Here is a 12,619-nt window from a genome sequence, read left to right on the forward strand (position 1 = left end):
AGTCTGTCTGATACACTAGTCTGTCTGATACAGTAGTCTGATACACTAGTCTGTCTGATACAGTAGTCTGATACACTAGTCTGTCTGATACAGTAGTCTGATACAGTAGTCTGTCTGATACAGTAGTCTGATACAGTAGTCTGATACAGTAGTCTGATACAGTGGTCTGATACAGTAGTCTCCTGATACAGTAGTCTCCTGATACAGTTGTCTGATACAGTGGTCTGATACAGTGGTCTCCAGATACAGTAGTCTCCTGATACAGTAGTCTCCTGATACAGTAGTCTGATACAGTAGTCTCCTGATACAGTAGTCTGATACAGTGGTCTGATACAGTAGTCTCCTGATACAGTAGTCTCCTGATACAGTAGTCTGATACAACATGCAGTTTCTTCAATTCCTCCAGAAGGAAAAAGGCCAAGTTTTCTTCTCCAACTGCTGAGGAATTTAATCTATGGAGATGACAGGAAGGGTTAGCAATGGCACAGGGCTGGAGAAAATGGAGACAAATTGCTTCATTCGCCGGGAATTGAACAGATTAATTTCTCATCTTTGACAGTGAACAAATGCATTCTTGTATTCAAAGGGCTGAGTAAATGTTGATTTTCTCTCTCTCCCTTATCCCTTTAGATTCTATCTGAGAGAGAGAGAGAGAGAGAGAGAGAGAGAGAGAGACAGAGAGAGAGAGAGAGACAGAGAGAGGAGTGTCAGAGAAAGAAAGACAGGGAGAGAGAGAGCGAGAGCGAGAGCGAGGGAGAGGCAATGTTAACATATGTTTCCCATGCCAATAAAGCCCCTTGAATTGAATTGAGAGAGAGGCAGAGTGTGTGCGAGAGAGAGAGAGGAGAAAGAGAGAGAAAGAGGCAGATGGAGTGAGAGAGAGAGCGAGAGAGAAATATAGAGAGAAAGAGAGAATTCCACAAAGCTGTGAACAATCTGAGAGAATACACTGTCAAAAGGAACATAAAATTCAACATCCCAATTAGGACCTGGCAAAAAAATCATTGAATCAGTTACAGAACCCACTGCCCTTTATGGTTGTGAGGTCTGGGGTCCGCTCACCAACCAATAATTTACAAAATGGGACAAACATTTTTGGTTTGAACCAAGGCTGTGTCCTTGACTCATTGTGCTCTAGTGACTCCTTCTGGCGGGCCGGGCGCCATCAAGCTGACTTTGGTCGTCAGGTGGACAGTGTTTTCTCCGAAACATTGGTGTCAAGAAGCAGTGCGGATTCTACTGGGTTATAGCGGAGCAACAGTCTCCTGGGGTTATAGTGGAGCAGCAGTCTACTGGGGTTATAGAGGAGCAACAGTCTACTGGGGTTATAGTGGAGCAACAGTCTACTGGGTTATAGTGGAGCAACAGTCTCCTGGGTTATAGTGGAGCAGCAGTCTACTGGGGTTATAGTGGAGCAGCAGTCTACTGGGTTTTAGTGGAGCAGCTGAGTCTGTTGTATAAGTCTCACTGGGCAACTGGTTGAGATGTAGGCTACTATAAAGGTAAAACTATATAACATGTACCTTTGGGAAAGATACTCGACCAAATACTCAAAACTATATAGATAATCCTATATCATAATGTAACAACTACACAAACTCACAACAAACCACTGCACAGATCCCAGTCTACTTGCTACTTGAGATTTCAATAAAAAATGACATAAAGGATATAGATAAAGCAGCACAATACTGTACTTTTAGACTCAAATATCAAGTATTGTTGAAGGGCAAGTTTATTTACCTTGTAGGATGTGTGTCCCCTCTTTTCTGTAACAAATATCCTCAGCAGGATATCAGCGGGTTGATAAACGAAACAACAGGAAACAGGACGTCTTGTATGTACACATGAGGTATGCAGGCGTCAAACAGGTACATATGGGCGTGTCTGGGTTGGCAACAAACAGGTGAGCACACGCCCGACCTACAGTAGTTTGTAGATTTTTCGCACCATGTATTTCAAACTGCGTTAACTGCAGGCCTACTTTATGTTGCTAGAATGCCAATTGCGAAACAACACCTTTAAAATGCTTCAAATCTATTCTCCAAACAGAAAAGTGATGACATTCTGAACCACAGGCCGATGATACATACCTTCCTGTTCACAGTCACGTATCCATTCCAGGCTCGAAATTGTTGAGCAATGCTTCTCGGTCCACTGTGTCGAAGGCCTACTCTCATTTCGGATGCCCCCTGCGCCGGAGGTCCACCTGGTTGTCTAGACGGTTCTGTGTGTTGTTTTACAGAGGGAGGACGCAGGGTTGATATCTGAGTCTTTCAGACGGAGAGAGAGAGAGAGAGAGAGAGAGAGGAAACATAAAAGGCATGCTGCAGACAAAAGGTGTTCAATCCAGCGCCACATCGTTCCCATGGAAACTTACTTCCCTCAGTTTCTAGCAGCTATTTATGGGGCTGTGATGTCTGTGACATGTTGGTGGTGTTGCTGCAGGCTCGTCACCATCTGCAAATCAAAGCAAATCTAGGCATCACTGTCTGTTAATCATTAGGGTCAACTATCCATAAGGAACGTGTAGGCCTAAATGCATAACATACCACAATACTATACTACTATATACAGTAGGCCTAAATGTATAACATACCACAATACTATACTACTATATACAGTAGGCCTAAATGTATAACATACCACAATACTATACTACTATATACAGTAGGCCTAAATGCATAACATACCACAATACTATACTACTATATACAGTAGGCCTAAATGTATAACATACCACAATACTATACTACTATATACAGTAGGCCTAAATGCATAACATACCACAATACTATACTACTATATACAGTAGGCCTAAATGTATAACATACCACAATACTATACTACTATATACAGTAGGCCTAAATGCATAACATACCACAATACTATACTACTATATACAGTAGGCCTAAATGTATAACATACCACAATACTATACTACTATATACAGTAGGCCTAAATGCATAACATACCACAATACTATACTACTATATACAGTAGGCCTAAATGCATAACATACCACAATACTATACTACTATATACAGTAGGCCTAAATGCATAACATACCACAATACTATACTACTATATACAGTAGGCCTAAATGCATAACATACCACAATACTATACTACTATATACAGTAGGCCTAAATGTATAACATACCACAATACTATACTACTATATACAGTAGGCCTAAATGCATAACATACCACAATACTATACTACTATATACAGTAGGCCTAAATGCATAACATACCACAATACTATACTACTATATACAGTAGGCCTAAATGCATAACATACCACAATACTATACTACTATATACAGTAGGCCTAAATGCATAACATACCACAATACTATACTACTATATACAGTAGGCCTAAATGCATAACATACCACAATACTATACTACTATATACAGTAGGCCTAAATATATATATAACATACCACAATACTATACTACTATATACAGTAGGCCTAAATGTATAACATACCACAATACTATACTACTATATACAGTAGGCCTAAATGTATAACATACCACAATACTATACTACTATATACAGTAGGCCTAAATATATATATAACATACCACAATACTATACCACTATATACAGTAGGCCTAAATATATATATAACATACCACAATACTATACTACTATATACAGTAGGCCTAAATGCATAACATACCACAATACTATACTACTATATACAGTAGGCCTAAATGTATAACATACCACAATACTATACTACTACTATACAGTAGGCCTAAATGCATAACATACCACAATACTATAATACTACTACTATACAGTAGGCCTAAATGCATAACATACCACAATACTACTACTATACAGCAGGCCTAAATGCATAACATACCACAATACTATAGCACTATTACTATACAGTAGGCCTAAATGCATAACATACCACAATACTATAGCACTATTACTATACAGTAGGCCTAAATGCATAACATACCACAATACAACAATACTATACTACTATACAGTAGGTCTAAATGCATAACATACCACAATACTACAATACTACTATTACACAGTAGGCCTAAATGCATAACATACCACAATACTACTACTATACAGTAGGTCTAACAGCATTACATACCACAATACTACTACTACACAGTAGACCTAAATGTATAACATACCACAATAATATACCACTATTACTATACAGTAGGCCTAAATGTATAACATACCACAATACTACAATACTACTACTACACAGTAGGCCTAAATGCATAACATAGCACAATACTACTACTATACAGTAGGTCTAACTGCATAACATACCACAATACTACAATACTACTACTATACAGTAGGCCTAAATGCATAACATACCACAATACAACAATACTATACTACTATACAGTAGGTCTAAATGCATAACATACCACAATACTACAATACTACTATTACACAGTAGGCCTAAATGCATAACATACCACAATACTACTACTATACAGTAGGTCTAACAGCATTACATACCACAATACTACTACTACACAGTAGACCTAAATGTATAACATACCACAATAATATACCACTATTACTATACAGTAGGCCTAAATGTATAACATACCACAATACTACAATACTACTACTACACAGTAGGCCTAAATGCATAACATAGCACAATACTACTACTATACAGTAGGTCTAACTGCATAACATACCACAATACTACAATACTACTACTATACAGTAGGCCGAAATGCATAACATACCACAATACCACAATACTATTACTATACAGTAAGCCTAAATGCATAACATACCACCATACTACTACTAATATACAGTAGGCCTAAATGCATAACATGCCACAATACTACTACTAATATACAGTAGGCCTAAATGCATAACATACCACAATACTATACTACCATATACAGTAGGCCTAAATGCATAACATACCACACTACTACTACTATACAGTAGGCCTAAATGCATAACATACCACCATACTACAATACTACTACTATACAGTAGGCCTAAATGCATAACATACCACAATACTACAATACTACTACTATACAGTAGGCCTAAATGCATAGCATCCACAATACTATACTACTACTACTATACAGTAGGCCTAAATGCACAGCATCCACAATACTATACTACTACTACTATACAGTAGGCCTAAATGCATAGCATACCACAATACTACTACTATACCGGTCTAAATGCATGTACAAATAATAACAATTGATTACACTGATTCTGGCACAGCTACTGTATGTCACAACTATCAAGTCATCCAGGCTGTATCACAACTGGCAGTGATTGGGAGTCCCATAGGGCAGCGCACAATTGGCCCAGCATCATCTGGGTTTGGCCGATGTAGGCCGTCTTTGTAAATAAGAATTTGTTCTTAACTGACTTTCCTAGTGAAATAAAGGTTCAATAAAACATGAATAAAAATGGGCCTAATCTAATGACACACAGATGTTGCACAGTACTTGACATTGAATAAGAAACACGTTTTCTTTTATTTTATTTTTTTTAACATAGACTACAGCTACAGTTGAGTCTGTTCCTGTGACATACAGGAAGGAACATGCACTGCAAACATGGCGTCACAGATCTGTCCGTCCAACGTGTCGTCCAACGTGTCATCCAACGTGTCATCCAATGCGTCATCCGTCCAACGTGTCGTCCAACGTGTCATCCGTCCAACGTGTCGTCCAACGTGTCATCCGTCCAACGTGTCGTCCAACATGTCATCCGTCCAACGTGTCGCCCAACGTGTCATCCCGTCCAACGTGTCGCCCAACATGTCATCCAACGTGTCGCCCAATGTGTCATCCAACGTGTCATCCAATGTGTCATCCAACGTGTCGTCCAACGTGTCATCCAATGTGTCATCCAATGTGTCATCCAACGTGTCATCCAATGTGTCATCCGTCCAACGTGTCGTCCAACGTGTCATCCGATGTGTCCCAACGTGTCATCCTTCCAACGTGTCATCCGATGTGTCGTCCAACGTGTCATCCTTCCAACGTGTCATCCTTCCAACGTGTCTTCCAACGTGTCATCCACGTGTCATCCAATGTGTCGTCCAACGTGTCATCTGTCCAACGTGTCATCCAACGTGTCATCCAATGTGTCATCCAATGTGTCATCCAACGTGTCATCCAATGTGTCATCAACATGTTCCAACGTGTCATCCAATGTGTCATCCGTCCAACATGTCGTCCAACGTGTCGTCCAACGTGTCATCCAACGTGTCATCCAATGTGTCATCCGTCCAACATGTCGTCCAACGTGTCATCCAACGTGTCATCCAACCTGTCATCCAATGTGTCATCCAATGTGTCATCCAATGTGTGCGTGTGTTTATATTCGGGGAGGATCTCAGTCTGTAGTCGTAGATGTTGATTGAACATAATCCAGAGACTGTAATCTAATCTGATAGCAGTATAACCACATTACAACCACGTGTCAACATCAACAGTCATACATGGATGAGACTGACTCAATCTTCTCATGCATCCCAAAAGGCCCCCTATTCCTTATCTAGTGCCCTAGTTTTTTTTATTTTTTAGCATAAGTGCACTATAGGGAATAGAGTGCCATTTAGGAAGCAGCCAACCGTGTGATGCATCAGGATGACTCCAGGAACAGGAAACGTCTTCATCGAACCACCGGGACATTGACATGGACAATCACGCTAACGTTAAACTTCAAAATATTTAATTTCCCGATGAGAAACCAGAGGTTCCAATAAAGATGGGTTTGGCAGGCGTGAACGCTCTTTGACGACACTGCAAATGTGGTTATGTATATATTTATTTAGCCGTTAATGTATTGAAGACCTATTTCAGCAAGTTAACCAAGTTTTCTGCTGGCTTAGCTAGCCATGTTAATGATGAGCTAACTGACACCGTTGGTCACTGCACTACAATGTCACGCTAGCTATTGATTTACTAGCAGGTGACTTATTGAAATATTAACTGAATGTTTATTTTCTTACTACCTTAAAATATTTACATAAAAAGGGTTGTACTTGTGCTCTGTATTTATGGATTAATATCACTTCACATTGAGGGTATGTACTGTTGCTCCTATCTAAAAGATACAGTGGGGCAAAAAAGTATTTAGTCAGCCACCAATTGTGCAAGTTCTCCCACTTAAAAAGATGAGAGAGGGCCTGTAATTTTCATCATAGGTACACTTCAACTATGACAGACAAAATGAGGGGGAAAAATCCATAAAATCACATCGTAAGATTTTTTATGAATTTATTTGCAAATTATGGTGGAAAATACATGTCCTACCTGTCATCACTGTTCGATATATTTTACTGCAGATAAAAACCGAGTCAACCTGGGTGTCCGTGTGCCTATCTTCTTGGGGGGCGATGTGAAGTTGGTTACAACATTGGTAGTAGAGAATTACAGACAGACAGGCAGACAGGAGAGAAGTACAGACAGACATATAGGGGATAATTACAGACAAGCAGACAGGAGAGAATTACCAACAGGCATAAAGGGGATAATTACAGACAAGCAGACAGGAGAGAATTACCAACAGGCATAAAGGGGATAATTACAGACATGCAGACAGGAGAGAATTACCAACAGGCATAAAGGGGATAATTACAGACATGCAGACAGGAGAGAATTACCAACAGGCATAAAGGGGATAATTACAGACAAGCAGACAGGAGGAAATTAGACGGACGGACAGACAGACAGACAGACAGACAGACAGGCAGACAGACAGGCAGACAGACAGGTAGTTAGGAGAGAATTACTGTCTGTCTGTCTGTACTTCTCTCCTGTCTGTCTGTCTGTACTTCTCTCCTGTAACTACGGGGAGCCGTAACTACGAGGACAAAAAATATATATAATTAAAAAAGATATATATATATTTTATGAACTCGGGTACTCATCTTCCTGTTGAAAGTTAGAATAGTCGAATACACCAGGTGAAATTTTAACTAATTAAACAACAAAGAATATGATCTACATGACCAGTCTCTGTGTGTAAAATGGTTAATGAGAACCTAACTCACAGCTAAAAAATAGAAGGAAAGGAATCCAATGTTATTTGTTGCCTAGACTTTACTGCAAATGACACAAGTCCAGAGGAAAAAAACACACTAATATTGCAGTTAGCCATGACAGCCTTTATAATAGAACACTCGTAACCACACACATATTATTGGACTTGGGAAAACTACATCTTAAAGTAGAAATAGAATGAAACAGGCATTGTATTTTGCTATAATATAGTGGCCACTATAGTAGACATCGATCAAGTCCACAAAGAAAAATAACATTCACTGAGTACAACGTTTAATAGTCCCCCCTCACTCACAAACAAGTGTTCCAGTATGTCAAGTTCAACACAACAATGTCTTTGGGCTACACTTCACATTATTGCATTGTACACGCTCTGCCTGTGGACATCTGTTCTACAGTGTACCAGCAGCAGAGCATGAAACCCGTTGTTGGTATAATTGATCTCTTTAAGGCAGAGAGTACATCTGGCATATCCCTTTTTATCCACTGTATTGAAAAAGGGAGAAAGAGGGAAAGTGTGTGGTGTTCCTTCACCTCTATAGTGGCATCCAGTTTAAGCCAGGCCCAGCTCCAGCTCCACTTGATCCCCGAATCCACTTGTTTAACAAGCAAGGCCTCTTTTTCACCTAATTCTCTCATTCTGAAAATTGACCACATACTGTAGAGAGAAAATATTAGTTCATAGATAGTAGTGAGTTCATTAGCTATTTAACAAGTTAACATTTCACACAGATTGCCAGGGTTCAGTAAGCAACTAACGTTATAACTTGAGGAACGGCAAGGAGTTGTATACCAGTTAATACTATAGTGAATTGGTTAGGTTACTAATGTTAGCTCATCTGATGTTGTCACATTAACTGACTTAATTAGCCAGCTAATTTTCACACCATGAACTCAATTATTTGATCAGCTAAGTTGGCTAATGTTGCTCAACAGTTCTCTGGCTAGCTAACGGATCATTTGATCCAGCTAGCAAGATACTTAACAATGCTAACAATTCTTGTTTCACCACACTTGCTCCCTCACTTTAAAATTCCCAAATGTCAGTTGTTTTTCTGGTTACAGCTCATGACCTTCTGACCCCCGTCGTCAGGCTTCTCACCTACCTCCTCTTTATCGTCCAGGGGACGCGGTGCTGCAACTGGCAAACTGCCTTTCCAGAGCGCGCGCTGATGCCGTAACCTAGCACGTTGGTTGTCTCTTCTCTCTTCAGGCGCGTGCTGCATTCTGTTATGTGAACGATTGGCTGAGCCTTGGATACAGCCAGTATTTGCTCCAAATGCACATCACTCATTCGCTTACAGCCAGTAGTGATCCAAAGCCCCCCCACACCCCAAAAAATTAAATAAAATATAATTGGATCTACACAAATCACGTAGGTTACTTATTTTGGATTAAAAAACGGCGAATTCTGACGAAAGGTGACTAGTTTGCATCCCTGAATTGAGCATCAGCAGTTTTCCTCTTGTTATACACAGTGTACAAAACACTGCTCTATCCAGGATAGACTGAACAGGTGAATCCAGCTGTTAAATCCACTTCAATCAGTGTAGATAAAGGGAAGGAGACGGGTTAAAGAAGGGTTAAAGAAGGATTTTTAAGCCTTGAGACATGGATTGTGTATGTGCGCTTTTACAAAATGTTTTGCTGTTCAAACGAAAACACAATGCATTGCTCTGGTTAAAGCTTTAAGAATTGAGCCGCTGACCTCATTTCAAGATGGCTTCTACCTACATTCCGGTTAGCGTTGTGAAGCATAAATAAAATAAATACATTGATACACACCGAAAGCCGGTGACCTGCCACTGACAACCGACCCAGACATCACCCGCCCCCCTGCGCTTCTCTCTCGCTCTTCACATTCAACGAGAGACGAACAACAATATAGTTGTGCTGGTGGGGGGCATCCGCGACCATGGAGGGAGCATCTATGTCCCCGGCAGAGGTGGGAAATGTTTGTTCTTTTAGAATCGCTGTGCAGCAGTGAAAACTCATTTGAATCTGCTGGGGACTCGGCTGCTGTTACATTTATAATCTATCACACGTTTGTTGTTGTCGCGAGTAAAATGTCCGATGGAGACCTCAGTTTGTGAAAAATGTGTTGAACTTGATGCAGCTAAAGAAATAGTTATTACTCTTCGTGAAGAAATAAAACATTTGACCAAGCGTCTTGAACCGAATAAGGATTCTATGAGACTATAAGCACCTTTAAATGCTTCCTATCAAAACATCCAACAGGATGATAATGGGGCCTTCCTGGAATGTGAAACATTTCTGACACTGCACCCCTCTACTGGCTCAATTTAAGCCTACTAGAAAGTGTGTGCTCTCAGGCCTGGAGGTAAGCAAAAGTTATTCACCTACCTAACAATAGTAAAGCCCCCTTAACTGGCTCAAACAGCCACCCAATCAGCCTGTTACCAACCCTTTGTAAACTTTTTGAAAATATTGTGTTTGACCAGATACAATGCTATTTTACAGTAAACAAATTGACAACAGACTTTCAGCATGCTTATAGGGAAGGACAGCACTTACACAAATGACTGATGATTGGCTGAGATTAATTGATGGTACAAAGATTGTGGGGGCTGTGTTGTTAGACTTCAGTGCGGCTTTTGACATTATCGATCATAGTCTCTGGCTGGAAAACTCATGTGTTATGTCTTTACATCCCATGCTATATTGTGGATAAAGAGTTACCTGTCTAACAGAACTCAGAAGGTGTTCTTTAATGGAAGTCTCTCCAGCAAAATCCAGGTAGAATCAGGAATTCCCCAGGGCAGCTGTCTAGGCCCCTTTTAATCTTTACCATCAACATGCTACTGGCTTTGAGTAAAGCCAGAGTGTCTATGTTTGCGGACGACTCAACACTATACACGTCTGCTACCACGGCGACTGAAATGACAGCAACACTTAACAAAGAGCTGCAGTTAGTTTCAGAAATGGGTGGCAAGGAATAAGTTAGTCTTAAATATTTCAAAAACTAAAAGCACTTTATTTGGGACAAATCAGTCACTACTAAACCCTAAACTTCAACTAAATCTTGTAATGAATAATGTGGAAATTGAGCAAGTTGAGGAGACTAAACTGCTTGGAGTAACCCTGGATTGCAAACTGTCATGGTCAAAACATATTGATACAACAGTAGCGAGGAAGGGGAGAAGTTTGTCTATAATAAAGCGCTGCTCAGCATTCTTAACAGCACTATCAACAAGGCAGGTCCTACTTTTGTCGCACCTGGGCTACAGTTTTAGAAACATTTCAATTGGTTCAGAACAGGGCATCACGGCTGGCCCTTGGATGTTCACAGAGAGCTAACATTTAATAATATGCATGTCAATCTCTCCTGGCTCAAAGGAGAGGAGAGATTGACTTTATCACTACTTGTATTTCTGAGAGGTATTGACATGTTGAATGAACCGAATGCTGTCTGTTTGAACTACTGGCACACAGCTCAGACCTTCATTCATACCCCACAAGACATGCCACCAGAGGTCTCTTCACAGTCCCCAATATTGAAACGCAATATTGGAAAGGTGTTCCTAATGTTTTGTACAATCAGTGTATGTCAATCAGTGACTCAATTATCCCATGTCAGTTAAACATTTTTAGATTGGTCTATTCATTCCAGTCAACTATCTAATCATGGCCGAATTACCGACCAGGCACACAGGACAAATGCCCAGGGGCCTTGAGCTCCAGGGGGCCCCGCTTGATTTTGTTAGTTACTCCCAGTCAGATATCATAACATAAGTAATGGAAACATTTGATAGAATTGCAGAACATTTCCTGTAAAACTACAACAACAAAAAAATCTGTAAAGTAAACTAATTTGTTTACTTTTTGTTAATAAAATACTTTTTCTGCTTCTGTACGTATTCAATTATAGTTATTAATCCTGGTGCTGAGTTCATATGTAGTGGCTAATTGTATAGCTAATATGTTTTGTAGATGGACTGAGAGGAATGAAGCTACAGAAACCAATGTGATAATGGCTGGGTCATTTTTTCTTGCTATTGCTGTTCTCCAATTAACTTTTTAGAGTTTTTAAATAGTATAAAAATCCCACCCCCTTGTCCAGACCACACAAAAACTCAGACCCTAGTTATGGCCATTCCTCACGAGCAACAATAGTACCTGAATGTGCTCCTTGTAATAAATGTCAGCATAAAGCCCTGAACGTGCTCCTTGTAATAATGTCAGCATAAAGCCCTGAACGTGCTCCTTGTAATAATGTCAGCATAAAGCCCTGAATGTGCTCCTTGTAATAATGTCAGTATAAAGCCCTGAATGTGCTCCTTGTAATAATGTCAGCATAAAGCCCTGAATGTGCTCCTTGTAATAATGTCAGCATAAAGCCCTGAATGTGCTCCTTGTAATAATGTCAGCATAAAGCCCTGAATGTGCTCCTTGTAATAATGTCAGCATAAAGCCCTGAATGTGCTCCTTGTAATAATGTCAGCATAAAGCCCTGAATGTGCTCCTTGTAATAATGTCAGCATAAAGCCCTGAATGTGCTCCTTGTAATAATGTCAGCATAAAGTGCTGAATTTTGCAC

General features: G+C 40.0%; 1 protein-coding gene across 2 annotated transcripts in view; it reads right to left on the reverse strand.

Annotated features, from left to right (window-relative positions):
- Positions 1–2,460, reverse strand: part of LOC112236937 (tight junction protein ZO-2-like) — a 261,599-nt gene extending 259,139 nt beyond the window's left edge. Inside the window, exons 1-2 of one of the 2 annotated variants that reach the window (XR_006084782.1) lie at positions 2,381–2,460; positions 2,094–2,273 (exon numbers count right to left, since the gene is read on the reverse strand). The gene's annotated coding sequence lies outside the window, so the exon portion shown is untranslated. Of the gene's footprint in view, positions 1–1,743; positions 1,888–2,093; positions 2,274–2,380 lie in introns of those variants that run through there. The other variant, XR_006084785.1, reaches the window with a different exon arrangement.
- Between the last annotated feature and the right edge of the window lie 10,159 nt (positions 2,461–12,619).

This window comes from Oncorhynchus tshawytscha, linkage group LG12 (genome assembly GCF_018296145.1).
Source record: "Oncorhynchus tshawytscha isolate Ot180627B linkage group LG12, Otsh_v2.0, whole genome shotgun sequence".
NCBI classification, from domain to species: Eukaryota; Metazoa; Chordata; class Actinopteri; order Salmoniformes; family Salmonidae; genus Oncorhynchus; species Oncorhynchus tshawytscha.